The 24578-nt window shown below is 35.3% G+C and overlaps 1 protein-coding gene across 4 annotated transcripts in view; it reads left to right on the plus strand.

The window, feature by feature from the left end:
• Positions 1-24578, plus strand: part of LOC139143325 (vitamin D3 receptor B-like) — a 91368-nt gene that overhangs the window by 49458 nt on the left and 17332 nt on the right. The window contains exon 4 of one of the 4 annotated variants that reach the window (XM_070713561.1): positions 19290-19321. The exons of 2 other annotated variants lie outside the window; for them this stretch is intronic. The gene's annotated coding sequence lies outside the window, so the exon portion shown is untranslated. Of the gene's footprint in view, positions 1-52; positions 151-19289; positions 19322-24578 lie in introns of those variants that run through there. One more of the 4 variants, XM_070713562.1, reaches the window with a different exon arrangement.

Raw genomic sequence — 24578 nt, forward strand, 5'->3', positions numbered from 1 at the left:
AATAGCCACAACTTATCAAATTCTACTGAATATACTGTGCCATATCTTTCTCCTCGTTTTGAACGTCGTCAAATCCAGCCTACAAATTTAACCTTGGCATTCTTACATGGGGAGTCCATGTACAAGTAACCCCAGGATGTAACCACGCTGGTAAGTTTATTGAATTTTGCCGCAAAAATCTTAAAGGAGGACAAGAAGGATAACATCTTAGGTGTTTGTTACAAACATTCGGTAACTCCATTACCAAAGGAGCTCAATTTCTATGATAAGCACAATCTGTAGCTTTATCCACGGCTGGTTTTATGCTGTTTTTTCTCACGAAATTAGGTAACTAGACTGGGGTTGATATGTTGATATGTGGATGTTCTACATTTAGTAACCTGGGACTGTAAATAGGACATGTAGGGTCACTTGGGTCGTCTCAGGTCATATCAGTCACTTGAGCTCATCATGCTTATGGGGGTCTTTGAGCTGTATTGCTGTGTTCTTGCTTGCTCATGAAGTACAAAGCTGGGAATGTGCCAATAGCATTCTTGTTTGCCTTTAGAATGATTTGGAAGGGTGGCAAGATCTTGTTGGTGTATATTTTACAGACTTATTTTCCCTTATTTTGACAAACAGTTGAAAATGCTACTTCATGTTCACAGCAGGTTTGGAATTTAAATTAAATATCTTAGTTCTTCACAAGTATACATTGATACTCTGCATTAATTGAGGTCACTTTATACCATGTGTGTAATCTTTGTGTAGAAATGGGTCACCTCTGCTATTTGAATGCATTTTGTTCGTTTTGTTCAAGGTAACAGCAGTAATTTTGATCATGTGATATTTTTTCCAATGTGCAGTTTTGGTAGATTGCTCAATGAGAAGCACTCTTATGATTATTTTTTCAATTCAACTGGAAAAAAGCCATATTTAGGCACATGTGTGACATTTCTACCGGTAGGATCATTTTGACAGGTTTACAGCACACAGTACTAGATACTATCATATGGCTCTATTGTTAAAGAAACCAGCTAAGTACTGAATATGTTTTTCCGGTCTGCAAAGTTTTAAAAAGATTGAAAATTCTTCATTTTAGTCTTTGTTGTACATTTTACAGTAATTCTATTTTATAATTTTTCTGATGTATAACATGATAATTATGCAGTATTTGGATGTATATTTACTTTTTCTTTCCATTTTTGTGTGTTTTTCACTTCAATGACCTGAAAATTTGATGTCAACACAAACAAAAGCCTGGCACAAGACATGCCCATAGCCAGGCCATAAAGTACAGACAACCTGCATGTACCAGATGCAGCTGTTCTTTGTCACATAAAACCTCCATAAGCTTTTCAGCTTTACAAAAATTCAATATGCTACTATGCATTATAAATAAATTGTAACTGATATATGGCCATCATAGGTTAACAAAGCAGGAATTTTCACAGTCCACGTTGTATTTTATTGGTTATTTTCTAACCATGGTTTGAAATTCAAACTTGAGTTGGATGATCATAAAGGTAGAGCAGCTGTTCAGTGAAAGAAACAATTTCAAATGATTATCCATTCACGGGATAAAGCCGTTTCATTGAGATGTCATTCTGTCATGAAATGTCTTCTTGAATCATACACATGTACTGTATTTTAGGGTCAGATAGACAGCAGAAAGTTCTTCACCGCTTTTGGTTTGCTCTGTTCACAAGCAGTATTGAAGGTACGGTATATTTCTTTTACCATTCCTAGCAGATTTCAAGGTTCTGGACAACGGAAGCAACTTCTCATATAATACAAAATGTTGGCAAAGTTGTGCTCAATGATAAAACTTTTCCCCTTTAAAAAAATAATTTTGAATATTATATGTAAAGACAACTTCTGTCGTAGAACTGATAATTGTTGCGTTGAAGCTTATTCATGGATATAGGTGCAAAGACAAGCATTTTAAAAATGTGAATTTTCAGTTAATACTGTAGTTCTTGAACTGTCATAGTGGACTGGCCATTTTAACCCCTGTACAGGTTAAGTCGCATTTAATTTTTTAAGTTTGCTTGAACATCAAGAGAGGTTGTTGTTATCTTGCAGTTTAATGCAAATCCTAGTTTGTAGCTGAGCTGAAAATGGTACGGGACAAAATTACAGGCCCCCAGTGCAGGCTCTTCTGAACAGTGAATTCTCATTAAAAAAAGAAAGCTTGTAACCCAATTAAAGTTTATATTTTCTGAAAGCCTAGATATTGGCAAATGCTGTGGTTTGTATTTTGCAATCATTGTTTACATACAGATCATGTGACAGTCAATTTGAATAACCTCAAAAAACCTGATTAACCCAACATGTGATCTCAATATCCACTGTACATAGAGTCGTGTGATGGTGAAATTCTAGATATTAAGTTAATAGCAAAATGGAATTTCTCTGTGGATAATACAGTAATGTTCATTTTGGAAAAAGGGTATCAAAGCCAAGGGTACTTTAGAGTTTGCTGGTACATTCAGCCATACTTCAATTTTATAATAGTTCACAAGCACATTGAGCCATACTGCAAGTTAGTATTATCAGGGAAATACGTTTCCAGGCCTCTCAGAACAGCAAAATGAAGCCATTCAAAGATGAAACCTACCATTCCTCAGTGCAGCAGTAAATAATTCATTGATGTGGAGCAAGATTTGTATTGTTGAGTGACATCAGCTTCATAAAGATGTCTAACATTACAGCTTGAACATTTTAAATCTGATGTTAGCTGCACTCAATTATGAATCAAGTTGCTTGGATTTAAAATTACAAGGTGCAATTTGTGCTTGAATGATAGCTTGGTCAGGAATTCAGGGATTCCCATCAGACATGAACACTGTGCCCGTGAAAACCAGAGCAAAATGTCAATCCTTTTTATGATAATTAACTTGAAGTAGTGGGACCTACTGGACCAATGCCACCAAATTTGTAAAGCTGCACTCTATGTATTTGAACACTTGTCTGTATACTTCACAGAACATCTGCTTGCACCTGAGGTGCAAACTCAATAACTATGGAAGCTTAAATTTTATCTGTTAAATTTGTACTCACTATACTCATCACAAACCTACTTGCCATATCTGCGATAATGCCATACAACAGCCATTTCAATGCCCATCAAAGGCTGACATGCACAATATAAAACTCTACACTGCCCTCACTTGGGGTCATTCAAATCCATGACAGCTTCTCAAGATGGTACGATGCCTGATGTGCCGTTACCCATGGAATCCCGCCAACTCTTCATCTCTATGTTGTTTCTTTACCTTTAACCCTTTGAGCCCCAAAGTCAATTTTTTTTTGCCTTTACAAATATAACCTAGTCAATTTGCCAATGGAATGGAATGTTTATGCATGAATTGCAGTTTTATCCGGAGATATCCGAGTGTCGGAAGCAACTGTTTTGTAAGAAAGTCAGCAGCTTCAAGTGAACAATCATTTGTTGAATAGACTTAGCATTCTATGAACTTCAAAGGTCATGTCCAAAGACACAAAGAGCTTAATTCCTAATGTTATTCATTACTTTTGAACTAATGCATTTTTTTGAGAACTCAAACTGATATAAGACTATTACATGGCTTTGTGGGAATTAATCCAATTCTGGTATACACTGATATACTAAAATGAATAACCTATGTGGAGTCCATTAAAATGAAGTGATGACGAGCATTTAGAATTATGAGGAAGAAATTAAAATCACATTTTGCCTGTAACTTTATATTCAAGTGTCTCTCGTGAAGAAATGTCGGAGACATTCCATTTTTATGTAAAGGTTTCAGCAGTATCCACGGGTCGTATTCACATGATTTAGTGCCACCATGTGTAATATAATATTACCCAAACTTACATGATGGCAGTAAAGTTCCATAACTGTCTGCTGTCTCTGTGGTCAGTGTCAAACATTCTGTTTCACCTCTGAACAGTGGAGGTATGTAGATGCGGCATCATTTGCATAAAAGATGAAGTGAATTCAACAAGATTGTCTTTAAATCATGAACAGTTTAGAATATAAGGACTGTAGTGTGTTTAAACTTGTCGACAAAATCTTCACAGAAATCAATCCACAAGAAATTGTGAAATCCTCACATCAGTGATTATGTACAGAGGAACAGATTTGAAATAAGAGCTAATCTTTCCCAATGATTCCGGAAACATACCATTTATGTTTACACAGTAACTGTGGATAAGAATCTGTAAAAGTTGCAAAAATATATTTTAAAGCCATTGTTCTACAAATACTGTATGTAAACTTGGTAACTTTCAGTCGAGCTTTGCAGGCATATTGTGTAAGATAAAAGTAACTTTGAAACAATACCGTATGTCTGTATACTTTCCATCCACAAAAGGTGAATTATTTGCAATTCCCACTTGTTCTCATTTATGTAAAACTTCACGTTGTATGAAAAAAGTATAAATGATTTTTTCTTTATCTGTACCAAGTTTTCCATTTTTTGTGATCAAGTTTATCTTTAGGATCCCGGGCAGCCTCCTGATATTATCAAATACCAGTCATTGGCAATACCTTACAAATACAGTCTCTATCGGTATATTCAACTATTCAATATCATATCATCAATCCTGAAAAATGATGTAACTTACAAAGCCAGATGAAACTATTTCCACTGACATATAGGAGAATGTTTGTGCCGAAGTGCAATATGTTACTAACTTTACAATAATTAAAAAACATAGGCCATAGTACCCTTGCTGTTCAAGTGTCATATTGAATAATGAAGATTAGGGGAAACAGGCGATGTCCCGTAGTTTGAAAAATACTCAAACTCCAAAGGTTACATTAAACTACTTAGTTATCCAATTACCAATCGTTACTGTGAAGTGTAATCAAGGAAATTGATTTGCATTAATAAATACAATGTCATTTCATGAATATGTTGGCCCTGGTAATTTTTTAAACTGTTTACACATAGCATATTGATGCCTGCATATTAAAGGTATACAGTCACCTGTAATCTAAATATGCCCATATATGGTCAAAGGGGCGTTCCTAGGTATTCAAAATGCCCATGTGAGGGCGCTGTTTTTAAAAAAGCGGCCACCCGCTTAAAATCTGTGATTGGTTAGATTTTCTCTTTCCATGGTATTCCTGTGGCAAAATTAGAACAGGTGACAGTATACCTTTAAATGCTTTAATTGCATTGTGATGTTTGCAACGGTATACCTGCAGCTGTTAAATCAACACCCAAATAGTCTTTCCATATGTAAAAATCAACTATTCTAATTTAGTCTCTATTTATCAATCTTGTACATGTGAACTATACATAGAGCTGTATTTGAACAGTATTAAATATATTCCAAACATAAAATGAAAATTATCAACAGAGAGACACTGGAAAGATACTGTCAAAGATATTCAATGATAGGAGAGAGAAAATATAAGTGCCCTAAGGTGTAAGAAAATCAATTTCCTCCTGCTGTTGGACTAGTGATTTTGAAATAATACTGAGCCTACTGATAAAAAGTGACCGTCGGATAACAATTATGTGGTACATATCCCCTGGGACAAGCAAACAGTATACTCCTGTAGAATCTGAATGATGTCCATGGATTTTGATGGAGTGATTTCACATCCCGCTTTATATGTAGCATTCTTCATGTTGTAATGTTTGAAGTCAGAATCAGTAGGTTTTCTTGTCTTGAAACATCAAAACTACCAATGAGGACAACCAGTGACAAAAACTTGTTAGCTCCCATAGCCATATGTATATATGGCAATGGAAGCTATTCTTATAGGCTAGGGAAATGTCTGTATGTATGTATGTCTGTATGTCTGTATGTCTGTATGTCTGTCCGTCAACATCAAAAACTTCAAAACCGCTGCACATTTCATCTTGATATTTGGTGTGTACATGGATGATGGGCTGTAGATGAGATTTTGTTCAAATGAAGTTGTCATTGCCAAAAATATGCAAATTAAGTGAAAAAATGTAAAAACAGTCAAAATTGAAAATCTCAATAACCACTGAGCAGATTACATGAAAAATTAGCATGTGAGTACTTTGGGCTGACCTGAAATAATTGTGCTTTTTTTGATTTTTTGATATTGTTGAAAATATACAAATTAGTGCCAAAAAAGGCGTTTTTGGTAAAAAATCTTCTTCTTCATGAACCGCTGGTCAGACAGCTTTGATATTTGGTATACAGGTCCCTAGGGATAACTCAAATTGGATTTGTTCAAATTGTGATGAAATATGCAAATCTGTATTTTTAAGGAATTTTTTTGTCATTTTTGGTCAAAAATTTATTTCATCAAAATCGCTCGTCTGACAGTTTTGATATTTGGTATACAGGTTCCTACAGATAAACTAAATATGATATATAGAATATATGATGAAATCTGCATTTTTGTATTTTTGGTGCAATTTTTGACATTTTTGGTCAAAAAATGTGTTTCTCAAAAACTACTTGTCTGATGCCTTTGATATTTGGTATACAGGTTCCTGGGGGTTCTCCTAGTGTGATATAGTGAAATTTGATGAAATCTTCAATTTTTGTATTTTTGGGTCAATTTTTGCCATTTTTGGTCAAATATTTGTTTCTCAAAAGTTACTCATGTGATAGCTTTGATATTTTGTATACATTTTTATACATAATTATGATGAAATCATCAATTTTGTATATTTGCAGCTAATGTTGCCATTTTAGGTCAGGCCATCCTGAAATGAGCTATCAAAGATCTCAACCATCTTCATCAATACATATGTCACAAAAAGTTGCTCTCTACATAACACAGCAGAGCTCTGTCGACTATTGGGTCGCTTGTTTTTTTCAAAACATCTGGTCAGACAGCTTTAATAGTTGGTTAACAGGTCCCTAGGATGACCTTAGTGAGATGATTTCATACAGTCAGGAAATACTTAATTTTGTATCCATGTCTATAGTAACTTCAAGGACATTGGCCCTATGTTTAAGATAATGTTGTGATTCAGTAAGCATTTGAAATGGTAAACTGTATTTGGTGTTGAAATGTGGTAAAAAATAATGAGAAAACATAGCTGAGGTGATTTTAGCAGGTTTGGTTTCCAACAAATATATTCAAAGTTTTTTTCAATGTTAAAGAGTGATGGAGGGGGGGGGGGGGGTCCTGGCAGATTTTGAAAAAAAATCCAAACAAATGTCAATAAAAAAATCAGCCACAGAAGGTTTGTCAAAAAGAAAAGGTGGGATAGTGGGAAAAAAGAATGTACAGTGTATTGGATAAAAAAGATGTTCCTCATCAATCTTCCAGATGCAGACAACCCCCTTTTATCAAATGGTACACCCCTGATGTATTTTTGTGTGCCATTAAACATGCAGTGTATTTTAGTTTAAGATGTCAATCAAGTTAGGTAAGGATTTGAAAGGAATAGTCAAGTTCACCACAGTTTAACTTTATCTCTTGTGTCATCATCCTTGTGTAATTGGTTAAGTTTGTAAGTTGCTCCAGATGTGGATATACCAGCTGTTCTGGAAGAAAACAATGTTTACTTTTCCCTATAGGGTTTCTGAGTTAATGATTGCATGTTGAAATCTGTCCATGTCAAATATTGTAAATGAAAAATCAAGAACAGTTTGCTGTGTGCTTGTAAAAGATAACATGTATGTCAATTAAATTATATAAAATAATTAAATATTGAATATTAAATTAAATTATGTCAATTAAATATTAAAACTGCCTTGCAGTTTGATTGTCTTAAAAATTATCACAGAAGTAGAAAATGAAAAGAAACTAATCAAATTGCTGTAACATATTCACCCTCAGTGTCTGTAGGCCTATACTTAACTATTTTATCATTACATTCAGCTTTTTGTTATATCTTTATCACTCTCCATGGGCCAAGGCACACTTGGGGTCAATGTCATCACTCTGTGCCAGTCTGTGAATGTCAGTCTGTCTGTATTTAGGCCCATGTTTCATACAATTGGTGGTTTGTTTTGATAACTATATTTGGTATATAGGGATAACCTAGCAATACAATTTTTTTGACAAAATGTGACATGACTTCGGTGACCTTTGACCTCAAATATACATATTTGTCCATAACTCAGTAACCACAAGTGCTACACCCTTCATGTATAGTATGATGGGACACCTTATGATGCCACATATTGTACCTCATTAATTATGTGCATATCTAATTTTGAGCAAGCTAATAGAGCCAGAGGTCTGATTTTTGATATATAGGGATAACTGTAGGAGAGAATTTTTTGTGACAAATGTAATGTGACCTCGGTGACCTTTGACCTCAAATATACATATTTGTCCATAACTCAGTAACCACAAGTGCTACACCCTTCATATCTGGTATGATTGGACACCTTATGATGCCACATATTGTAGCTCATTAATTATACACATATCTCATTCTGAGCAAGCCAATAGAGCTGGATGTCTGATTTTTGGTATATAGGGATAACTATAGAAGAAATTTTTTGACCAAATGTCATGTGACCTTGATGACCTTTTACCTAAAATATATGTTTATGTCAATAAATAAGTAACTACAAGTGCTATGTCCTTTGTATTTAGTAGGATGGGAGACCTTATGACAACACATGCTTTACCTCATTAATTTTGCACACATCTAATTCTGGGCAAGTGAATAGAGCTAGAGGTCTGATATTTTGGCATAGGGATAAATTAGCAATATAATTTTTTTTTCAAAATGTCATGTAACCTCAATGACCTTTGATCTTGGTTATACATATATATGCATAATCTCAGTAACCACAAGTTCTATACCCTCCAATTTTGATAGGATATTAGACCTTAAGATGTCACATCTTGTACCTCATTTATTATGCGCATATGTATTTCTTGGCTGGCCAATACTGCTAGAGGTCTGATCTTTTTTCCCGATTTAGAACCATAACTTAGACATGCCTCATGTGTTTCAAATTGGGAACAACGACATAGACCTATTTGCCCATAGATCTCAACATATACACTCCAGTGATACTTCTTAATGACCACATTTCCCTGTCCCATCAAGACTAATACTCCTATTACAAGTGGGGACTGTCATTGTCAATGACTTGTTTAGTTAATGGTTGTATCACAGTATACGATATTTCTAATTCTGTATTTTTTCCATTTTATATTCTGGATAAATACATTAAACATATTTCACTGTCTCCAGTACATTACATTTAAGTATTTTCACTTCATGCACTTTATCCCTTTCACACATGTTCAAATATCTGACCAGAGAACAAACACTAAATAGTCCAGGATGGGAGCTACAGTGTCATTGACGCTATTTTTACCTCCCATTTGCCATACATATATGGCAATTGGGAGGTTATATGGTTGAAAAAAGTCTGTATGTGAGATGTCTGTCTGTATGTATGTATGTATGTATGTATGTATGGATGTCTGTCCGTCCAACGCAAAAACTCACGAACCGCTGCATGTATTAAGCTGATTTTTGATGTAGTGATGCCATATGTGGTCCAGATGTGCCGTTGTTAAAATGAACTTTGTAGTCTCATAGATATGCAAATGAGGTAGAAAAAACAGCGAAAATGGTCAAAAATCAATAACTCAGGAACTACTCATCTGATCATTGTCATATTTGGGTTTTAGGTACCTTGGGCCCAACTCATTTAAACATATAGATTTGATGTCAATATTTGAAGCTTTCTATTTTTAATGATTTTTTTCTTTCTTTTTTTGCCATTTTAGTTAAAAATCTTTTTCTCTTAAACAAATGGTCAGATCGCTTTAAAATTTGGCGTGCAGGTGCCTTGTGATAACTCAAAATAGAATTCATCAAAATTATGGCAAAATTTGCATATTTGTATTTTTGGGCAATTTTTGCCATTTTTGGTTTAAAAAAAATATTCTTTGAAACTGTGTATGCCATTACTTTCTAATTGGGTGTGCAGGTTCCTAGGAGTGACCTGAAGATGACTCTGTGAACTCAAGCTGAAATTTGCAAATTTTGTGCTACTTTTTGTCATGCTTTCAAATTTGGTACATAGGTGAAATGTAGGAGATCATTCATTCAAAGTCAAGTACTGCCTGTGTGAATGAGCAGATTATGATTGTGCTGTTCCAGGCTTAGGTGCTATTTATAGGAATGATGTAATGTTAGACGGTAATTGATGTTTTAACTGAATTTGACTGACATTGTATGTAACTCTTGTACTGTATAAACCCTATCAATTCACCCCCCAAAAAATAATAAATATGATTTTAAATAATTCAATTAATTAGGAAATCAACAAAGCCAAAATAATTTTTGTGTAGTATTATTAGAAAGTTCAACTTTTTTGACAGTTCATAGTGAAATGCTTACCATCTTGGAGGATTAAAACATGTAAAGGCAACTTTCCTGAATCCCATCTTTGACATATTCTGAACCAACATTTATTGTGCCCCGTATGTTATCTAAAAGAAATTGCTCATAATTGTTTGTCATGATAGGTTGGTCAAATAAATAGAGATAGAGAAAGTTCTAATTTCCATTTATGGTTGACTTGATAAGGATAAAATAAAATTACCTTTTGACGAAAAAAATAGAGTGGTCAATTAAAAGAGTGGTCAAAGTGATAGAGTTTTTATGGTAAAGCTTGGCTATAAGATTCCTCATGTTCTATTTTTAGCAATTATGCAATCTGTGTAAACAGTGCAATGAAAGTGTTATATGATTCCTTATAATGCTTTTGATGACCTTGAACTTCTTAAGTTGCAAACATTTGTCTCTTCTGTGTGCTTTCTCTGAGTACCTAGAGGCTCAACTTATTGAACAGAACTTACTTGCAATGTTAATTTGAAAGTTCAAATGTGCCTCGTTAATAGGATGAAAATACTGATAAAGATAGCCAGCTGAAGATTCTTTATAACCTGACAGATATGCTGTTTTTTATGATGTAAATCTTGATAAGCAAGTCGTGTTTACTTTAATTAGAATGTAATTAACTCTCGTTTATATTATTACAAGCAGTAGTATTAAGTTGAACAAGCTGATATTGACAAGTTGGTCGGCTGTTGGAGGTTAAAAGCTGTAAAAATAAATGTAATAATAATAATAATAATATTTATTTCTTCTATAGCGCATTACATAATAGTATAAAATCTCAATGCGCTTTACAACACTTATAGATAAAAAGAAAGTACATTAAAGTTGTCATAAAAATAATAAGTAACATTACAAACAGGCATACATAAACATACACGTACACACACACACACACACACACTCGAGCTAATGTAAAACTAGGCAATCTGGTAAAATATCAAAATTGTACACGCTAAAAGATTCAACTTTAAAAACACCATTGGAAAACACTAATGGAGTTAGATAAAAAACTCACTGTGAGAAATATAATTATTGCATCCCGTAAGCCTTCCTAAAGAGATGGGTTTTAAGTTGTGTTTTAAAAGAATACAGGGAAGGTGCGTTTCGAATAGAAACATCAAGGGAATTCCACAGCCTGGGAGCAGCTACCGAAAAAGCGCGCTTTCCATAATGCTCCTGATTATAGCGAGGTTCCACAAGTTTTGTAGCATTCGCAGAACGTGTTAATCTACTAGGTTTAATAACAATGAGAAGATCTGACAAATAAGTTGGAGCTTGGCCATGGAGACATTTGTATGTAAGCATAAGAACTTTGAAATCAATTCGATGGATAACCGGAAGCCAGTGTAACTCTTGAAGAACAGGTCTGATGTGTTCGTGTTTTCTAGTACGAGTAACCAAGCGAGCAGCTGAGTTCTGTATGTGTTGTAACCGGTTAATGAGATAATCAGGTAGATGAATGTACATGCTATTACAGTAGTCTAGGCGTGATGTTATGAAAGCGTGGATTAATCTTTCAGTAGTTTTGCTGTCCAAGACATTACGGATACGACCTATGCGATTTAAAACAAACGAGGCTGACTTACAAACTTGCATAATTTGATTATGAGCTAAAACAACACTGTCAAAATAAAACCCAAGGTCTCTGACAACGGATGAAGGTGTAATTAGATCTGTTCCGACACGTAGTCCAGGTAGAGGTGTATGAGGTCTGAATTTCGAATGAAAGTGAATCAATTCTGTCTTATTATCATTTAAAACAAGCTTATTAACGGCCATCCATTCACGGATCTCGTCCACACAGGTTTCAATCTGTAATTTTGAATGATCAGCCCGCTTACAGGTTAAATAAACTTGTGTGTCATCAGCATACAGCATGAATCTTATCGAGTGTTTTTCTAGTATGTTCTCAAGGGGGGCACAATAAAGTGTAAATAATAATGGCCCTAAGACACTGCCTTGTGGGACTCCATATAAAAGTTCACGTGGTTCAGAAGCGATATCATTCACCATTACACTCTGAGTCCTTCCTTTTAGGTATGATGCAAACCAATCCAGTGCCTGTCCCTTAATGCCAAAACGAGTCTCTAGCCTTTTTAAAAGAATGTCATGGTCAATGGTATCAAATGCAGCACTCAAATCTAAAAGAACGAGAATCACTTCTGAATGACTATCAATAGAAAGCATGACGTCATTTTGTACTTTTACCAAAGCCGTTTCTGTGCTGTGGAATTTGCGGTAAGCAGATTGAAATTTACAATACAGCTGAGACGATGCTAAATGATGGTGTAATTGATCTACTACGATTTTTTCAATGACTTTGCCAATGAATGGAGTATTTGATACAGGGCGATAGTTTTTCAATTGATCTTGATCCAATCCAAACTTCTTCAACAAAGGTCTAACTATGGCATGTTTAAGACACTGTGGAAAAACACCAGAATTAAACGACTCATTTACTATGTCAGTAATACGTGATGATACCAATGGAAGGCATATTTTCAGCAAGGAAGTCGGGATTGGGTCAAGTTTACAAGATTTGGAATTCATTGATGTGATTAACTTAGAAACATATTGCTCTGAAACACACATGAAATTATCAAGTGGTGGACCACAGTCATTAAACACTTGTACTCCGGTCGTAGAATCCAATCGCTCTCTGAGCACCATCACTTTTTCACAGAAAAAGTCCGAAAACTTTTCAGCCAGAACCTTGGGGTCACAATGGTGTGGCAGAATCAGGGCAGATGATGATTTCTCACCAATGATATCATCGATAACAGAGAATAACCTTCGTTGATCAGATTTTTCTATCTTTGAACGATAGTAGGGCGGATCTGGCGTTGTTGACGATACGATTGTGGGCAGAGCGTTTCGCGTGGAAGATTTGTTTATTAATCTCTAGGGGATTTGCCTTCCAGAAACGTTCTAATTTTCTGACTTCCTTTCGATGATTACGTATTGCGTCACAAAACCAAGGTGCACGCGGCTTGTCATTGACAACTTTCGTTGTTGCTGGGGCGACAGTGTTAAATACCCTGGACAAAGTGATATTGTAATTTTGGACCAGCATATCCACAGATGCGCCTTTTAATAAAGAGAAAGGATTGTCACCCATACATGACATCACTTGATCGAAGTCAATATTATATATCTTCCGACTAACTGCTTTGATCTTCCTGGTGCGAGGCCTGGTCAAATTAGACACAAAGTGGATGGAACTGTGATCAGATGGCAGGAGACAGTGCGATTCCAAGTCCTTGACGAGATTTTGTGATGACTGCGATATTACGAGATCTAGTGTGTGACCTTTCTCATGAGTCGGGCCACTTACATGTTGGACGAGGTCGAATGATACTAAAAGTTCTTTGAACTTGATGACATCGCGGTCAGTATCATCTTCCATATGAAAGTTGAAATCACCAAGAATGAGCAATTTTCCAGGCGAAACGACACCGCATTCCAACAACGATGTGAATTCACTGAAAAATACTCCGGATGTTGAACAATTTTTCCTTGAAGGTGGTGGACGATAAACAACAATCATGTGGATCATTTCAGACTGGACTTGAATACGTAAATCCATTGATTCAAAAGATGAGAAACTAGTTTTTGTTGAAACATTGGTGGTTAGATTTTTCCGCACAATTACGGCCACTCCACCACCTTTACGGGATGCACGAGGACAGTTATAGATGTTATAACCAATCAACGACGAACGAAGTTCATTCATAGTCAATTGCTGTTTTGAGTCACTCAGCCAAGATTCCGTTACCACAAAGATGTCAGTCAGCTTCTCATGAATAATGGAACATACAGCTGGTATTTTGTTGTTGAGTGACCTGGCATTCCACAAACAGAACGACAAGTTCCTCACCTGTTCCTGAATCGGTACTTTGCTTACTACAATCAAGTTATTTGTATTCACTCCACGGCCTCTGACTGATCTTTTTGAATGATATTGAGAAATTACTGGTTGAATTGCATGGCGTCGATTCTTTCCACCCTTTGATCCACGAGGTCTGTTTCTGATCAGACGATTCATAAGGTTTATGCCAGCTTTTAGTGACGATGTTAGAGTCACGGGGGCCCATCGACGAGACAATAGGAAATTCCTTGACATTGGCTTTCTTGTGGTTATGGGCACTTGCACCTGACTGAAGCACCTCTGCGCGAAAATTGCCGGTCTAGTGAACCTTCTTGAAACCAAAGACATGACGAGAGAAAACGACGATAAAATCGACTCCAGCTCTTCTAGACTCCAGTTCTTTTAAAATCCGAGAGTAGGCGGGTAAAACTATCAAACAGTTACGCGATAAGACAGATAAAAAGCTTAAACAAGTAAAACAAATCAAATTTACGGGAGACAGCGTTGACAGGTTGCAGCCTCATGAAGCGCCACCATTAGGAAAATGTATGCATGTCTATCTGTCTGTCCGTCTGTCTGTCTGTCTGTATGTATGTATGTTAGTTAGTATGTGCGGATGTATGTCTGTCCACATTAAGAACTCCTAAATCACAGCACCTACCATCTTAGTATTTGGTGGACAGATGCACCCAGGGGTGGAGATGTGAATTTGTTGAAATAAACATGTCAAAGTCAAAAATATGCAAATGAAGGGGGAAAAAGGAAAAATCCTGCAAATTGCTAAAACTCTGTAACTACTGGCCAGATTTGGTTGAAACTTGGTATGTAGGCTCTTTATAGTGACTTTAGTTGCATTTCTTCAAATTGTGATGAAATTTTGAAAGTTGTATTTTTTGGGCGATTTTCCTGTTTTTTGTCAAAAAATCTTATTTTCTAAAAGTGCTCATCCCATTGCCTTTAAAACTTGTATGTATGATCCTAGGGTTGGCCTTTGTCAGATATGTTCAAATTGTGGTGAAATTTTCATATTTGTATTTTTGGGGCAATTTTCCCCATTTTTTGTCAAAAAATCATTTTCTCCCAAAGTATTTGTTGGATTGCTTTAAAACATGATAGTCTTGATCCTAGGGTTGTTTTCTGTCTGATGTGTAAAAGTCAATATGAGATGGAGCATTTCATATTGCTGGGGTATAAGATTAATTTGGACTTGCAATAGAATTTTCTTAGTCAACCTGTAAGAATGCAATGTCATGTGTGTACTAGTACTTAGTATCTCAGAAATGGGAGGACAGTGTCATTGACACTATTTTTTTACAATGAGATCCAATATGGCTGCTGGATGGTGTTCAAAGTTGATTCTTTGATATCTTTAATACTGGTACAAGCATTTGTGTATTTTATCTGCTCTTGGATTCTTATTTAGGTATCTGATCATTCATAATTTGCACCAACATGCATTTGTTTGACCTGAAATTGGAAATATTTATTCGTGTTTGAACTGTAATTCTGTTTTTCGATACGGTGAAAAGCAAAGTGTAACCTTGAATGATTCACTTTCTGATGCTGGACTGAAGACATTTAAAAATATTTACCATATTTCATAAAAATTTTTGGTCATCAGATACTGAAGCAGAAAGGTCCTGCCCTACCATTAAAAGTTAAATAACTTGGCTTTTTAAATTTATTCAGTTTCATTATTTTTCTCATTTCTATTAATTTCTACAAAGCACATGATGAAACAATCATAGTTAGCATCATGACATCAAAACCTTCATCGGATACCAGCAAAAGGAAAACGTTGACCTTCAGATTGTCCTCTTTACATTCCAAATTATCTCTTGAGATATATTTCCTAATTATTTAAAGTAATAGGTAGATAACGACAAATCATCAAGTTCGTTGTTTGTTGTCCATTTATAGCACTTTAAAATCGATGTGATCAAAGACATACTGCTGATAAATCTCTGTAGTGTTTGTCTTTTCTGTTGTCACTCCAGTGCTCTAGAGGAACTTCTTTTTATTATATCGTCGTATTTTGCCTTTTGTATAATGTCATATATGAATGTCTTTTAAACACCCACTCAAATTCATCTTTTTAAGCATTTTTACTATGTTTTCATGTGATTTCTCTTTCATGGTATCAAGTATCATGATGAAATGGAGTACAGTTTATGAATTATTACTGATTATTTCTGTGTATGGATGAGCTTTCAGTTCCATAGACAATATTTCCTTGAAGGCAATTGTATATACATGAATTTTTCAAAGCAGAAAAAGAAATTTATGTAGGCATGTGTAGATATCAAAAACCGCATTGTAAGAATGAACATTTAATTCTGCAGACTTACCATAGTTTGTGCTGGGGAATATTACCTACAGCAACCTTTAAGGTGGAGCTGCATGTTGCCAACAAAGTTTTTTTCAAAGGAATTTTTCTCATCAAAGATGACAAGGAAATCCCCTCATGCTGTATATTTTCAGAAAGCAGAGAATCCTAAGTTTAGTATTGTAGCAATAGTTTACTCGATTATGTGCCATGAGAGGGGTGTATAATTGGGGTAAAAAACCTCAATTTTGGTATTTTATGTCATTTTCAAGTTATGGTAATTTATGTCAAAAACTTGATAATATTTTCTGAAATGTAATGTTTCTGAATCATTTGAAACAAGAGCATGTGTAGAAAAAAATGACTATTTTATTTTCCATTATCTATCCTCATTCTAAAATGGCAAGGGTTTAAACACTGACAGCCAAAAAAAAAGATAAAAACATGTTTAGCAAAATTAAAATGTCTCTTATTCAAAATGTAAGAACTTTATTGCCAAACAAAATAGTGTTTTCATTAAATAGTATTTAAAGAACATAATGTGAAAATTTCAGAAGATTTGGCCCAGCCAGAGTGGAGCTAAATTCTTTGGAAATCTAGAAATTGGGAAAAAGAGAGGCCAGGAAATCAGGTGATTTGCATACATTTGCATAAATCAACACTTGTTTGAACCCAACCAATATTTTAATCTTGGGTTAACAAATCAATCAAAATTGAATGTGGTTTGCACTGTGTTACACTGTGTTGGGTGGCAGTGCCCCTTAAAACAGCATTTCCAAAGAAGTGCTGACTACCAGAAAAGTGCACTTACAATACTGACATCACAGCATAACATTCATGTCATAACATTCGTGTCGATAATTTCTGTAATTTTCAGCATTTTTCATTTTAATTAAATCATACTGTAGGAAAAACTCATCTGTTCCTTCAAGGCTTCATAAGTGTTTTCAGATACATGTATCAATGCAAAACCTGACTGGTTGACTGCAGAAACCTCCAGCTATAATGCTAGCATCAAGGCCTTGCCAGGTGTTCACCATTAGTACTGGCCCAATTCATAGACCCTCAAAATTTCTATGCCCAATTCAACTAAGGAGCTCACACCAGGTGTAAAATTTACGGCCTCAGTTCTTTTCTGATATATGCTTCCTTATCCTTTCACATGTGTAATGTTCATGTGGTATATTGAGGTAACAACCAGTGTGTCATGGAGATGCCCTTATTAGGATTGTTAAGCCCCGGGCAGGGCCCACCCTCAGCTTAGTTAGCTAAGTCTGACTGCTAATTTAGGTTTCCACTTGCTCTGTTACAGCCAGTAGGAGTACTTAAAAAGCCACTTTTTGCACTGTATTGCCTGGCCGAATGATTGAGTTGTTCCTATGGGTACTTTGTTGAGGCACTCAAGATGGCATGCATAGATTCATTATTCCAAATCTGTAACCATCTGTAGGTGAATTGAGTCTGATATACTATATAAGGGTACAGGCAAATTGAAATTTCTTCTGCCTAGAGCCTCAATATACTCATAGCTTCTTTTGCACATAAGTCTTTGGATTGCCGCGGTGGGAGTCTCGAGGTCAAAGGTTAATTCAGTATGTCATACTGTGGGTTGGTTTTCAATATTGAAGTCAAAAAGTTGACAGGGAGCATGCACGGTTAGATAAAGGACAATTATGTGAAAAAATTAAGGGTACCTTCAGCCATGCAGAAAATCCAGCTTTTAGCAGATGGGAAGTCACCATTTTTGATAGCAGGTAGAGTCAATTGAGTTTGAAAACCAAATTATCCACGCACCCCTTATTTGATTTTGTTTTCAAAGAACGCATTGTGTAGCAATACCATTACGGTTTGATGTATAATTGCAGCACTTACTGATCAATCTAAGTAATGTGAATTTCAGAGGTTTAACTGCTATAATTGGAGCAGTGTTGCCAATAACCTAAAAAAACGCTCATTATATTCTAGCCATTACAACCCAAGATCATATCACTCATAAGATGCTAACTTTCTCTCAGAGCAATTGGTTGCCATGGTAACAAGTCTTGATGGCAACAGATTGATGACGTCATAGGTTTAAAATGTCCAGGTTTATCGTTAATACTGAATGAAAACAAGATGAACCGATGCACAAGGCCAATCAGCTATTGTAACCTTAGCATTTGCACTAGTTCAGTATCACCATAGTTATGTGATATGAATAAACAGCAATGTGAGAAAATCAGTTCAATGTACAAATGAAAATCTAATGGCAAGCATTGACTGCTAATAAATATTTTCAATCTGACAAGCAATTTGATTGCTAGTAAGTCACCTTGTTTTACAGCCAGACATACTCGTTAACCATCATTCTGTTTTCATCATGTTCAGAAAAAAATTTTGTACCAAAGTATATGTGGTACATTTTGATAAAATGTTGTCATACTGTAGATACAAGTATATACATGTAGTGTGCATTATCCAACTTTGAGGAGACAAAATTTAGGAATAAGATACAGGATGAATTTGTAAACATTTTCACCCTTATGCTGCTTAAAGTTCATATTCACCTCAGGTCAAGTGATGGTTAAAACTAGTGAACCTGTGAAATGGGAAAGTGATGCCTTTCTGGAAGGAAAAGGGTTATTAAAAGGCTTTTTTGTCCCATATGATTTATTCTAACAAAATATTGAACAATTTAATGCTCCTGGAAACATACAGATACTGTAAACATAATTTTTATGGACTGTAGTATAACAGAGCAAGCACGCCAAGTGAGTGAAAATATGTGTGAATGCGTTCAATATTGCCGTTTATTGACTTTCAGATTGGAAAGTGATACTGTCTGGCAGGAAAAAGGTTAAAGGCTTTTTTGTGTACATGTACCAGTGTAATGTACCAGTATATTGCACCAGTTTAATGTACCAGTATAATGTACCAGTGTAATGTACCAGTATAATGTACCAGTATAATGTACCAGTATAATGTACCAGTGTAATGTACCAGTATAATGTACCAGTATAATGCACCAGTATAATGTACCAGTATAATGTACCAGTGTAATGTACCAGTATAATGTACCAGTATAATGTACCAGTATAATGTACCAGTATAATGCACCAGTATAATGTACCAGTATAATGTACCAGTGTAATGTACCAGTGTAATGTACCAGTGTAATGCACCAGTGTAATGCACCAGTATAATGTACCAGTATAATGTACCAGTGTAATATACCAGTATAATGCACCAGTATAATGTACCAGTATAATGTACCAGTATAATGTACCAGTATAATGTACCAGTGTAATGTACCAGTGTAATGTACCAGTATAATGTACCAGTGTAATGTACCAGTATAATCACATGTATAAGTGCAATAAAATTTACCTAATGTGGTACATGGAGGTATATTTCAGTTGCATGGCTGCCGTATATACCGTGGATCGCGATTTCAGGTTTATGCACAGGTGCGACTACGGACACTACTGCTTGAAAGTCGGACAAATTTTGTTGTAGCATACGTTGCTATTGTTGCAGCTTGTAGTCTGAGCCATGAATTATTGTGACCTAATAGCATCCTTCAATAGCGCTGTTCACGGTTACAGGTTTGTTACTAAATATAGCTGTACGCGCGCGACATCGGACACGCAGCTTGAAATGCGGACAAATTTTATCAATGTTGCATGCGTGGCTGTTTATGCAGCTTGTACTCTGAGTCGTGAATATGTTTTTTAGTATTCACTGTTACACTAGCAGTCGCCCACTGAGATGTATTTTCGTCGTTCTTGCATGCGTAATTGTCAAAAGCGTAATCTAAAAATGCTGACAAATATTTATTTTTGCATATTAATGAGAGAACAGTGACATAAACTGTGAACGGCCCTATACACTAGCAGGTTTTATTTGTGTCGTTGTTGCGGAAAATAAATACAATCCTGTTTCAAACCCTGTTCAGTTCAAATACTGCATCATTAGCAATAGAAAAATGAGACTAAATTAAATGTTATATTGAATATCAATGTTTGATACTTAAATATTAATTCAAGTTTTATTCATTATAGGTGAATAGTCTGAAGATAGCTTTAATAGGGTGCTTTAATGTTTAATTTTGTACATGATCGTAGAAAAGGTTTCTAAAATTGTTTTAGAACAAAAAGAGTAAATGCTATGTACAGTACTGTGATATTTGGAATCCAGTTATAGTTGCCGGTTTTCCATTTGAAGTCCAATGCTTCATTCTTTTTTAATCTTTAAGTGACATTCCTGTTTGAGGATAAAAGGTTTCATCATCCGATATAATATTACAAAGACTCTTTGATACCAGGCAGATTGCTTTCACTATTTTTACTGAGTTCGCCTCATCTTCAGAAGACCTAGAAAATTTATAAGGAAATTACAGAAGAAAAAGAATTTGGCTATCTCCTTTGTGAATGGTATAAAGTCAGATGAGGGAAAATACATTTTGTGTAATATCAAACTGACAGGATTACTGCTGTGCATATTTGCAATGTGTAATTACTATTGCTGTAGGTCATACATTCTTCCAGTACGTTTCCTTATGTCATTTCTTTTTTCCACGGGCAAATCAACAGATGAAAATTAACCACTTCAGCAATGGCTGGGTGTATATGGACAACTGTAAACCAGACTTTCTATCAGAGCAATTTTGTGAGTTCAAGATCCGGGTATGAACTGAGTAGTGCAGTGTTCATCTCAGTACAGTTAAATTGAGACCATCTGAGAATGATAGTGCTTTCATTGCTGTGAGCAATTTATGAAGAGTATAAATAAATATATACATCATTGTATAACTTGACATTAGCATGTTTGATTATGAGTGGCATGATATATATAAATAAAAATGAAAGTTACATAATAAATCAAACTTAAAGTCTTTCTACAGTTTCCTGTTACTGCAGTTTGAAATGTTCAATTCTCATTAGAGGTACAAGATAATTAAGATATACAGACTAGACCCATACAAAATGTTCCTGTCCAATTTGTCAATAAGCTGTGTCTGATTGGTACTCTAAGTTGACATCTCGTACAGGTACATCGGAAATACAAAATTGTCTTAATGATGTGCGTCTATCTGTCTAAGTTGTGGCACAGACTGCTTCCAGATTGCTTGCTGGACTGAAATGAAATTTTTCAGATGGATTATAGTTTTTGATGATAAAATCTGGTGATATTATATTGTATAAATGTCATGTTTTCCTCTGTTGTGACATTTGAAGAATACATCCACAGTTAGTCAGACATAGAGATGGTCAAGCATTAATGAAGCAATCTTGGTCTCAGTACCTTAATTGACTGTTAAAATTGCTGTATAAGGAAATCTCGTGATCTATATCTTCTGTCACTATTCTAGAGCAGATTTGCTGTGTTTTGTCACCCAGAATTCACATTTGTCTTGTCGGTGAAGTAAATATGTTAAAATTCCAGACTAGGATGTGATGGACAGGGCATTATTAAATTGTTCGACAAGCAGCTGTATCCTCTCACAGAATTTTATCCCAAAGAAGTTTCTGGGCAACATTACATCTTTGTATCAATTTAGATTTCATCAACATGATAATCAATTAAAAATCACTTTGGGTGACCACTTGGGAATCCAAAAAGACTTAGACGACAATGAAAAATTTGCTTGATGGAGCTAGTGGGCAAATTTCTAGTAATATGTTCTGAAAATTTAATATATCAGATATTTGTCAAGAGTTTGGCATACTGGTAGCTATGTGGTTTAATCTCTAAGAAAGCATGGAATAGTTATATTTCACAAGCTAAATGCAATTTAGAGGACTTCAATCTGCTTGTCTGGATATAAGTATATGCTACAGCGGTCTGGCAATAAATTCCATTTTCTTAGAATCACATAAGTTGACGTGAATGTAAGTCAGTGAATGGCACGGTTGAATTCAGTTGCTTATTAACTTTACAACCAGCAAAGCAAAGTAACTCAGCATTATTGCTCCGACCTCAACAGACATGGCTAATGACATTAATTTGTGTTCAATTAAGGTTATGAGGTCACTGTCACCACGTACTTGAATGTCCATGAAACAAGGACACAGCCGGAATATATGTATCGCAGTAAAAGACTAAGAGTAAAAGGGCATCTCTAATGAGAATTGACACGTCAACGTGCAGATTTTAAATCATTTATGATACAGAAGTTGTGATGTTATGTGAGTTCAAGCAATATTTTGAAATTTCAAAACACTTTATAGGATGTGCTTTGTTGTTAGTTAGGTATTAATTGGTTGATTATTACGCTCCCTGATTAGGTTTGATGATAATATACTGGTATACCATACACCCAATCATATCATCCTATTCTATTGTATTCTTCGCTAATATAATCTATTCATTATAATATCAGCATAGATGCAAGTAACTGTAATACATGTATACTATTCTATTCTTAGACTGTCGTATTGTATTTTGTTGTTCATAGTACTTTACCCTATTTGGAGTATTCTAAATTCCTGTTTTACTCTTTGCTTTTTGACTATCAAGTAAAATATTCTATTCAATCATTACAGTCTACCCAAATTATACTACCGGTACCAACTTAAGCTTGAATATTTTTATCCTTTTCTAGAAAACAGCTTTCTCATCACAGAAATTAAAATTAATGTCTACTGAGTGTGTTCACATAGACAACAGTGAATTTGATCAAGTTTGTTATAAAAAAATATTCCTTAAAAATTATAGTGGTACAAATGAAGACCAAAGGGATATAGAACATTTTGGTTACAGGTGGCAACAATAAAAGTAAAAGTGGTTACAAGTAGTGTTTGAGTGCATTAGTGTGTGCAAAATGTCCCGGAATTTTGAAACATATTTTCACAACAGGCAAATTTTAGCTGACATCAGGTTGCTTTTGCCAGCTGCCGGCTATTTTTTACATCCCTGTAGACTGGTGGTTTACAATTTCATTTTTTTCCACTACCACTTTCATCAAATCTGGTCACTCAATTTTTAAGACTCCAATTACAAGAAAACTTTTCACAAAATGCACATAGAAATGGTAATAAACTTTTGAATTCATCGCCCATGATGAAAGACAGTGGTCGTAAATCCATCCATTCAAAGATCTTTATGTGAAGTAAACTTCTCTAACCATATTAAGGCTGCGTCTAAAAAATGTTTTATCACAGTGCATTTTTTTCCAAATATTTTTATGGCTAACTTTGGATATGTGCAGATTTGATTTGGTTTGTTATGGCCAAGTTTATAATACCATAAAAATCTTATTCAAGAGATCTCACCACGAACTATAGCAATAAACACAAACACAGAACACGCAAGATTTGACTGAGTACCGGTATCTCGTGACAGTAGATGATTTTTCATACATTTTGTTTTATTTCCCACTAGTAATGAAGTACCAAACAGTGCTGTTTGATAGTACGGGTAGTAAACTGTATAGCTCTTCTAAAGGATAAAACGTTGAATATCACAGGAATAATATAAAGTTATTCCCAAAATACCGGGATTTATGTCCGAGTACATTGTGCAGCGGAGGTATTGTCCGAGACGCGTAGCGTCGAGGACAATACCGTAGCGTACGATGTACAAGGACATAAATCCCGGTATTTTGGGAATAACCTTATTATTATACACCTTTTTAGTCCAATTTTATCTGAAAAAAGTCGAAGTTTAGGCTTTTTTTGGATGCTTCTCGCGCACTGCACTGAGCGATCCCGAGCAGACTGGGAACGCGTTCAGCGCGTTCGCTAAGCGCACAGAACGAAATTTCAACCGGCGCTGCGCAGTGCACACGGTAGAAATTTTACGTCAGCAGCATAATTTCACTCAAATTCACCGGTTTTGGACTGACCATGATTTACTTTGTGAAGTATTGAAGGTTAAGAAGTATATATTCTTGTAAAAAATGTAAAATATTCTCTTCTTTTTCCTCGTGTTGACGTAAAGGTGTTTTGAGGTCAAAGGTCAAATAGCGTCCAATAACACCTGAAGTTATTGTACTCCACGTCAAAGTTATTGGACTCCGCGTCCTCTGATACCGAAACTTACTGTACGACGAAACGCCATAGGTTACAGACGCAGGTGTATAATAATGGGTTGTACTCTGTAACTGGAGAGT

This window comes from Ptychodera flava, chromosome 11, assembly GCF_041260155.1.
Source record: "Ptychodera flava strain L36383 chromosome 11, AS_Pfla_20210202, whole genome shotgun sequence".
NCBI classification, from domain to species: domain Eukaryota; kingdom Metazoa; phylum Hemichordata; class Enteropneusta; family Ptychoderidae; genus Ptychodera; species Ptychodera flava.